This window comes from Dreissena polymorpha, chromosome 2 (genome assembly GCF_020536995.1).
Source record: "Dreissena polymorpha isolate Duluth1 chromosome 2, UMN_Dpol_1.0, whole genome shotgun sequence".
NCBI lineage: Eukaryota > Metazoa > Mollusca > Bivalvia > Myida > Dreissenidae > Dreissena > Dreissena polymorpha.
The window spans coordinates 122,528,207-122,538,247 of record NC_068356.1 but is presented as its reverse complement, the minus strand read 5'-3'; the positions used below and the strand labels follow the sequence as shown (position 1 = coordinate 122,538,247).

At 35.4% G+C, this 10,041-nt stretch overlaps 1 long non-coding RNA gene across 2 annotated transcripts; it reads right to left on the bottom strand.

Moving 5' to 3' along the window:
- Positions 1-3,430: 3,430 nt before the first annotated feature.
- LOC127870422 (uncharacterized) lies at positions 3,431-6,093 on the bottom strand. Of its 2 annotated transcripts, XR_008044814.1 has the most exons (4): positions 5,946-6,093; positions 5,569-5,652; positions 4,381-4,559; positions 3,431-4,224 (listed from the first exon to the last, which is right to left on the bottom strand). It is a non-coding gene; the product is annotated as an uncharacterized LOC127870422 (long non-coding RNA). The 2 variants fall into 2 exon arrangements; XR_008044813.1 differs by lacking the exon at positions 5,946-6,093 and having other exon boundaries at positions 5,569-5,916.
- Between the last annotated feature and the right edge of the window lie 3,948 nt (positions 6,094-10,041).

Genomic DNA, 10,041 nt, shown 5'->3' with positions numbered 1-10,041 from the left:
TCTCGCCCTCTCGTGCATAAAGAATGAAGTTTAAATATGTTTAGCATGTGTACCCGTCGTATCGGCCCTCTTAATGAATACATCTTAATATTTTAAGTGAAAATATTTAAAAACACACCTGTTTTATGTGTCAATCTATAGTTAAACATGTGTTCTAGGGCATAACAACAAAAAATGCATTAAAATCGGCAATGTTTTCACACAATACTGGCTAGACTTAGCTCCCTGTAGTAATATGTATAATGTACACCGAGTCTCATCATATCGGCCCTTCTGATTGGTTGTTAAGGTTTGTAACTTTGAGCATGTTCTTGTTCTATAAATAGTGTCCTAATGTAAAAACGAACTTTTGCTCATATTGTTTTGTGACTATTGTTACAATTATTTCACAAATAAGCGGATTATAAACTATTTCATAAACCTACAATTAAATCATAAACAAACTTCTTAAATAATTTGAAAATTACATCAACACCCATGATTAAACATGACCTACTTCCAACCATGAAATCAAATTCAATGATCGTCTTAATAGTCAATAATATACAGCAAATGAAATATAACTTCTAAAAATTGAAAAACATTGAACATCCTGCACTTCTTGAGGGTTTTTCCGAGTGTACCGGTTAAAGTCCCGATGCAATGAGGAGGTCCGATATCATGAGAATAAGGGATAATTAAACCTGGTTATGAAGTAAGAGAATGGCCAATGGCTAACAAAAAAAATTGAAAAATGTTTCTGAATAGTGCATATGTTACAAAATCACGTAAACTCACAACGCCGCATTATTTGCAACGTTTATTTTAACAAAAGCTATGTTTGTCAGATACACAATGCCCTCTACTGAGCCTTTTCTTACCTTTATCCTTGAAGGATGACCTTCACCTTGACTCTTCACCACTGAAAAAGTGCAGCTCCATGAGATGCACATGCATGCAAAATATGAAAATGCTATCTTCAATATTCAAAATTAATGACCAAACTTTAACCAAGGTTAAAGTTTTGGGACAAAAACATACGATATTTGACATTTGACCTTTAAGGATGACCTTAACCTTGACTTTACGACACTAACAATGTGCAGCTTCATGAGATACACATGCATGCCAAATATGAAGTTTCTATCTTCAATATTGCAAAAGTTATCAAACTTACGACTTTAACCAAGGTTAAAGTTTTGGGACAGAATGACAGACAAAATGACAGCAGACAACATGACAGACAGAATGAAAGACAGGCAAAAAACAATATACCCTCTCTTCTTCGAAGAATGGGGTATAAAAACACCAATGATATAACGCAATATGGAGACATACAAAAAGTTTTGATTAACCGCAATTTTTTGCCATAGTTGTTGTTGCTGTTGCAATGGTGGAACAAATTTACAAGAACACCGTTTATAAAGCGTCTAAGCATTGATATGAAGATCTATCACAATAACTGATCCCTCGCGATAAACTACGTTACATCCAGTGTTTAAAATAAGCCTTGGCTGATAGCTTTGACTGGTGTCCAGAAATGAGTTGCTATTATACCTCAGACAAAATGTAGATGTTTGGTCAAAATTAAGAAATCCTGCGGTTAGATTTGTCACGTTTTCTTGACGTGGCGGCCATATTGGCCGCCGCGCTGTAAAATTGTATTTCACGAACATTAACAGGCGTTGAATGAAAATATTCAACATAAATAAATCGCGATGAAAACAGAATTGTTTGTTACTGTGTGTTCTCCACGAACAATACGTTATTAAGTTACAATAAGAATAAGTTATAGTTATATCAGATCACTCCCTACAATTTAGTGGCACATTCAGTTATAAACATGACATATCAATATTAACGCTGATTGACATGGCTTGTTTTCAACATACTATTATTCGAATGTGAAATACATAAATGTAGACAATTATTAAAGTCAAAGATATGTTTATGGGGAGTTTATATGTAAAACAACTGTTCCTTCATCCTTTAAAAGTTTAGAGATTTTGAATTAGTCCATATTTAAAGGAAACTTTTCAACAATACATGCATGACGGTCAAAAATCGAGTTCATGCGACAAAATCATGCTTCTTCGAAAGCACAAGTAATTGCAATAACTTATATCAAATACTTATAATAGCGGATATTCATCAAATAGTATAAATAATGATATTAAAAAAAGTATATAACCGTATTATCATAAATTCAATCGTTTTGCGTTTATACACTATTTCGTGAAACACTGAACATATTGGCAAGATGAAACAAGATTTATAAACCAAGATAACGTATTTGCATTTCAACAAGCATCAACCCGGCTAACATTTCAAATAGGTCCGATATCGGCCCGTTGTTTATTTCAATATCGTCCCGACATCGGTAATTACATCGGCCCGAGACCGGGAGTGCAACACGGCGCAATGTTGGCCCGACATCGGTATGTATATCGGCCCGACATCGTTAATTACATCGGCCCGAGATCGGGAGTGCAACACGGCTCGATGTTGGCCCGACATTGGTATGTATATCGGCGATACCTTCTTGAGCCAGAATGATGCCGACATACTTTTAACAATTCCCCAGTCCCTGTCAAGCCTCAATTGTTTTTAATTGTTTTTGGTAGTGTTAATGGCCTACCATTAAAACAGTTTCTTAAATAAATGAAAGAACATTTTCTTCAGACAATATTTTATTTTAACATTATTTTCAACCAAACTGGAACACAGTATTTGCTAATTATACTTCTGTCTTGAAACTGAAAATAATAAACTGATTTGTTACTAAGTCCAACATTTTGATTCTAATGGTGTACAATTAATTAATTAATATATACATTGACTAACAACAAATGTAAAACAAATTATTTAAACAGACTTTTTAATTCTACAGGTACAGAAACTGAAAAAGTAACGTATTGAAACAAAATGTTTAATGACCAAATGACTTGAGTATTGTATTTTGGTAATCGAATATTCAGCAAATCAAAATAAAATAGAGAATTATGAAGAAAACGAACGTATCCAACATGCATAATGTTTACATGGGAAATTACCAAACATGCATGCATAAATGGTTCATATCACTCTTATTATCACAACTGACTAACCTTGTCACATCAACTTAAATTCTATCAGCCCATATACAATCCCAAGCCAGATTTCATTGATTAATACATTCTGACAAAATTTCATTAAGACGTGATAAAAACTGTGACCTCTTTAATCTACACAAGGATTTACTAGCATTGGCCCGGTGACCTAATTTTTTACCCCAGATGACCCATATACGATCAGGGCTCCCCCTGGCCCAAAACTTTATGTAGCTAACATTTTAGCCAAATGTAATTTTTGTAGCCAAATTTTAGAAACTGTAGCCAAAGTTTTAGCAAACATTAGGAACCACCTGTTGTAAGTCTAGACTAAGGGGTGTAAAAGAAGAAACTACAAAACAAAGCTTTAATATGTTTATTACTATAATCATCATGTGATTATAACAAAAATAAACAGTTAACAACAAACCAATTATAGAAGTACATACATTATAACTCAGGCACATGTTCATAAAATAAGCATATGATAAATATACATTACATGAGCACAAGATATCCTGAATATACATTTTAGCAGAAAGCCATAATTCACATCATGTGTGCATAACAAAAAAACAACAACAGTACAACAAAACATTTATAGATAAACTCACATCATAACTCAAGAACATGTTCATAAAGTAAGCACATGATAAATTTACATTACATGAGCACATGCTATCCTGAACATATATTTTAGCAGAAAGCCATAATCCGCTTCAACTTCAATCCAGCCCAAATCTTGAAAGCACGTTTGAAATAAAACTTTTCCATTGGTGGGCTGTTTATGGAAAAATCAACAAGTTCTCCAAGTTTTCAATTTTAATAGAATTTTTGAGAGGTGTTGAATGTCAAATCCCTTTCTACAAAGCAAATTAACTACATTCTCATATATGCTCTCTGCATTTGCTCTTTGAAGTTCAGCCATTCCAAACTCATCAGTTTCCAAAAGTCTAACATAGGTCACTAAATTTTGCTTCACTGAAATGCCTGTACTCTCATCGATCATGATACTGTACTTGCATGATGTATGTATCTTCTGGAGAAGATCACTCCTCAGAACGTCTGCCATACAGTTTTGAAATTCCGACACACTGGAGCTGTGTTCATATGACGTGTGGTTGTCAACTCGAAGGTCATTGAGCTGGGTTGCACCCTGAAAATATATTAATACAAATTTGCATCCTGAAAATATAATTTATGATTTCATGTTTTGCTCAATATTCGTGGCAAACGTAAACAAAATAAAATTTTATCAATCAATTTAAAACAAATAAAATTTGCTTTAAAGATGTTTTATTTATTTTTTTACCTGCAAGACACACAATCTATTCAGGTCTGGAACCAGCGATGATGCGAGAGTATGTTGTGCAGCAAAGCACACATTAGTCATAGCTGACACTACAGCCACTTCACTTTTGGATATTGCTGCAGCCTGGGCATTTGCCATTGATGTTTTCAGACTTCAAGCTTGTGAGGCCTCTTTGTGATCTGAAATAAACAAAATTAAATATGCTAAATTTCAAAACAAAAAGCTCATTTTGAAAAGTGTCAATATATATTTACTTTGAACATAACAAAATATTATTGTTAGTTTTAATATATTATTAATTATATAAAAAGTATTCATGTATATTCATTTTAATATTGAAGGTCATTCTTTTGTATTACCTTTTGATTGTTTGTGTTTTGAAATGTTGTCTTTTTTCAACATACTACACCCAAAGTGAATGAATTTGATTTTTGAAACTGTATGCATATTTTGCAATACATTGTTTTTGATTTTGCATTATAGTCTAACCACTTGAATTCCAAAAGCAAAACATCTTTGAATGATCAATTATCAAATTTGATTTTTTAGACTGTGTCATTAGATTCGTCAGAGTCCAAACGACGTTTATTGCTTATGGTCGCCATAATGGCAGTCGCAATTTCCGACACTTTCGCCGAAAATGTCAAGGGTTGTTTACCCGTTCATCTATCGTCATTCACAATTGTAACACATTAAGCCTTTAATTATTACAAACATTACGAACTTCTCGAAATTAAATTCATTTATCAACTTCTTTAATTACGTTCATTGTGTGACTAAGTTGATAATTCGCTACCGGCTTGTACTCAAATTGATTGAAATTGGCAGCAATCTTTAATCAGATCATCAATTCAGACAATACCAAACTTCCAGATTGGTGTCAGACATTCGGTCTGACGGATTGACAAATTCTTTCAGACCGGATGAGTGTTTGTCAGACCAAACAAAAAGAGAGACAACACAAAATGAAATGACGGTTACACATAGTATTTATTTATATCATAATGACATATATCAAGTATGTTCTATCTAGTTATATCATTAAACAAGTATGTTACTATATATAAATAGATATTATCAGACATCGGAATAGAGATTGGAATTCACATAATTGATTATCTTCTTATCATTGTCTCCTTCCTCCTGAAAATCTGAACAGTAATCATTCTTGACATCTTAATCTCTTACAGTATTGATAATTGATTTGTTGAGTTTCTGCGTCAAAGTCTGCGACATTATCAGGTTCAGCAGTCTCCTGCTCATCTGAGGTACCTTCAATTAAAATATGATCAATCACTGGAGTCTTGTCAAAATGTGTTTGCCAATATTCTCAATATAATAGTATCAGTACCAGGTAATACTTTGGTAAGAAACCTCAGCATATCAGGCAAATCTCACAATACAAAATATAAAGACAATTAAATTAGTTGTGAAATTATCTTTTGAAAAGAAGAAAACACTATTTTGAAAACGAAATCACCTGAAAACAATTATACGTCAACGTTATTTTCGCTTCGCAATGCTGTTTACATTGAAGACAATTGACCTCTAACATATGCGCGTACCTTGCTCTAGCATTTTGCGAATTGACATGCACATATGAGCGTGGCACTAGTACTTTATAAATATCCGTTTGGAAATTTCCAGACGCTGTCACGGAATATACAGAGTTGCGACAGTTTGTATTTCAGATACATCGGAACACACTCGGCAAAATCCGTCTCTACGTTCAGAATATTTTACGAATATAGTATCGCGTGATCCGAGTTATTTCGGAAAATAACGCGTTTAACCGAACATGTGCGAGCTATTCTTATTGGAGGACACAAATAGATCGAAAACATAAAAACGAAACTAGTATTAACGTATTTAGTTCTACATTTTTGGGGGCAAATATTGGAATCCCACGGAGCATCAGACGATGATTGATAAGATATTTATTATATTTTTTGAAGTCGGACATTTTGGTCCGACGGCATTGCAAAATTGATCGGACCTTGTCATAATCTGTCATATATGTCCGTCGGTCCGACGAAGTTTGGTATTGTCTACAGATGTAATTATGGCAAGCGGTTCGACGCATAATCCCAAGAAACTAGGTTCTCGTGAGAAACCTGGTTTTTTGGGATTTTATAAAGCTAGGTTTTCATGAGAACCTTGGTTCTCATGAGAACCTAGGTTCTCATGAGAAACCTATTTTCTTGGGATTATGCGTCGAACCGCTTGCCATAATTAACCTCCAGTTGTCTCCCATTGCTTGGTACACGCTGGCGGCATATGTGTAAAATGAATAGAAATAGGCGTGAAACCGTGAATGTTTCTCCCCAAGAGCATTTTCTGAACAATGTTCAGACAATGCTCAGTAATATTCTACGAAACTTATCTGTTGAATATTTGTGACAACAGGCATTAGCCGTCGGTGACTGCCTCTTGTTCATGTTTCCGTGTATGGGTGTTCTTGAGGAATGAAATTAGTTAAGTAATCGGTCGACATTGGTCTGAACACGTTAATAAAAAATTAAACTGTTTATGAAATACTTCTTTAATTGTAAATATTATTTTGAGACTAAAAATTCAGATCAATCGTTACATAATACATTGTTACAGCATTTAATGAGTTTCAAATATTTAGTTCCCTTGTTCGGGCCTCAAACGACTGTACGGTACAGTTTTCTATTTTAAGTATGTCTGTGACCTACATGTAGGAAGCAATCATTATGGTATAAAATACAAGTTTTATCTCTATTGATTATGTGTAATAATGTATTATTTAATCGTAAGATATCGGCAACACTGCAAGAAAAACTTATGCGCTAAAGACTTTGCAAACATATTTCAATAACTTGAGATATCTGCAATAATAAAGTTCTTAACGGCGTGTTTTCATTCTGTCCAGCCCGTGTGTATCAACTGTGTATTCAAAGTGTCTACGCATGATTGACCCAATATTATGTGTGAGCGAACTCAATTTTGATTGGCCAGCTACCACGTGCGCTTCAATAACAATAAGGTCAAGCGATGTCTCCTGTTCTGGTGCAGAACGGTTTTCGTTTATTGTTCAATTTGCGAACACTTTTAATGAAACAAAGAGAGGGAAAACTATAGAAAACCAGTCTGGATTTAAATGGCGGATAATTTCAATGAAGATTTGCGAGATTTTAGCATTTTCGCAAATCAGAATTGTCTTTAGCCAATTTCTAAATATTTTCGCAAATGGCTCAAATGGCAAACGACAGCGCGAGCCCTGTGTCTAATCTGTTGAACAAGCATAATGTAGATATTGCTCTCATTACTGAACCGTTCAGCTCAGTTTCTCCGTACAATTCACCATAGTTATCGCGCTATATACACTGTCGATGATACGATTGACCAGTATACGCACCATTGTGGCAAAGGTGGTACTGCAATATTGTACAAAGATAGCATCGCTAGTGCAGTATTCAAAATACACTTCAACACCGTTATTTCGAAGTCGTCGAGACCGTAAAAAAAACTTCGGATTAACGATTATTCGAAATAAACATTTGACAGAAGACTTCTTTGACTCTGTACAAATAAAACGTTGTGGAATTCGCATGGTTCGATTACACGCTAATATAAATAATGGTTTTACTTAAAAACGTAAACTAGTCAGATAGCAATAGATTTCTGTTTGTAACAAACGGAGGAATAAAACGATTCTTTTTCTTCTTCTTTTTATTTTTCTCTAATTACAGAAGATATAAAATACCATGAACAGCACACGTTATAATACATGTAAATACATATGAGTACATTTTCGGAAATGAATAAACTTTTTTTAATAAGACGCGATGTCTCTCTGAACATCGGCGTTAGCAGCGCTTAACTGGACGCATGTAACATATTTCTCCAATTTGTCAAGGACATTCAACAATTCACTTCCGCCCGTGTTTTGCTCGCAGAACTGCCTTACGTCGTTGATGCGGTCACACATTAATTGGATATCATGTTCATTCTTGTGTTGTCGGCCTCGTCGTCGTCGCTGGATTCATCTTTTAAGTACTGCGTCCGCTGATCGCTGGCCGATTAAGTCGCAGACGACAAAGGTGTAATTATCGGATTTTGACGTGCAAAGCGCTGACGACAAAGGTGTGAAATTACGCTCAGTGTTTTGCAGTTTTGACTTCGGAATAAAGATTGATAATTAGGTGCGAATTATAGTGTTGGGACCGACAGAATCACTTCGAATTAACGATTTCTTCGGTTTAACGAAGTTCGGATTAACAATGAAAGTTTACATTAAACAAAGAAGAACCAAAATCGGGACCCGGAAAATACTTCGAAATAACGGTGACTTCGGATTATCGGTGTTCGAAATAACGGTGTTGAAGTGTAGATACCATCGAGAACAACAGAATAACAGGTATAGAACTAAGAACACAAGGCGCCTCTACCTATGTATTTTGTGTATATATGCCAGCTTGTCCTGATATAAGCTTATTTAAAGACACACTAAGTGACGTCCAGGCCCTGCTCTCAGTTTACTAAAGGAAGGGAACCGTGATTTTCGCAGGGGATTCCAATAGTACAATTCTTAACCCAAAGCCTGCATTAGAGGTTCAAAGTAAGCCATCAATATTTACCTCATTTCTTCTACAACATAACCTAGTTTCTGTACAACACTGTCTCCCAAATAACGTTCATTATACCTTTATTCCAAATAGGTCATCGATAGACCACTTCCTCATAGAAAAGACCAGCTATTGCTTAGCCACAGCATTCACTTTTGTCTCGGAAGCCGATGTCATAACTTCCGATCATATACCAACAATCTTGCGTACACATGTAAAGATCAGAACACAATCGTGCGTAACAATTTATAACAAGGATATTGCATGGAACAAATGCACCGATATCAACTATACTACATACGAAACGTTAGTTGCCAATAAAATATTGCAAAATAACGACACGTTTATCGAGGACAACACAGGTTATCTATACGATCCCGGTACTATTAACGACCTACATACCCAAGTGCTGCATTATTCAGCCTCTGTTCTCCCACAAAGTTAATTTAATAAGAGCGCTAAGCCTTGGTCACATGAGGTCAAGGAATCCCATTCTCTAGCGCGCAAATACGAACGCGAGTGATAAAGCGGCGGTCGACCGCGAGGGCGAGAAAACGCTACCTTTAACAATTACAAAATAGCGAAAACAACTTTCAGGCGAAAACAAAGAAAACACCAACAAGAATATGATCATTCGATTCACGACGAATTAAACAAAGCAGCGGACCTAGACTACGAGCTATTTTGGAAGCTTTTGCGCTCGAAAAACAGAACGGAAACTAATATATGCTGTTCGATCAGCGTCAATAACGTTGTTTATAACGATGACAATATAGCGGAATGGTTTCGGACACATTTAGCAACATAGTCAGTGACGTTCATTCTAACAAAAAATCTTTCGATCTGGTCAACGAGGCTTTTTATAACGAGTCCAACGCACGCCTTGTGCATCCTTTTTCATTCGAAGAGGTTTCAAACGCAATACGGTGCCTCGCGAAACACAAAAGTCCGGGATACGACAATATTCTGAACGAACACCTAATACACGCCGGTCCGGTTTGTACGAGCGCGCTAGTAACACTGTTCAACTCGATGCTTCACTACGAAAAGGTCCCTACAAACTGGCAAA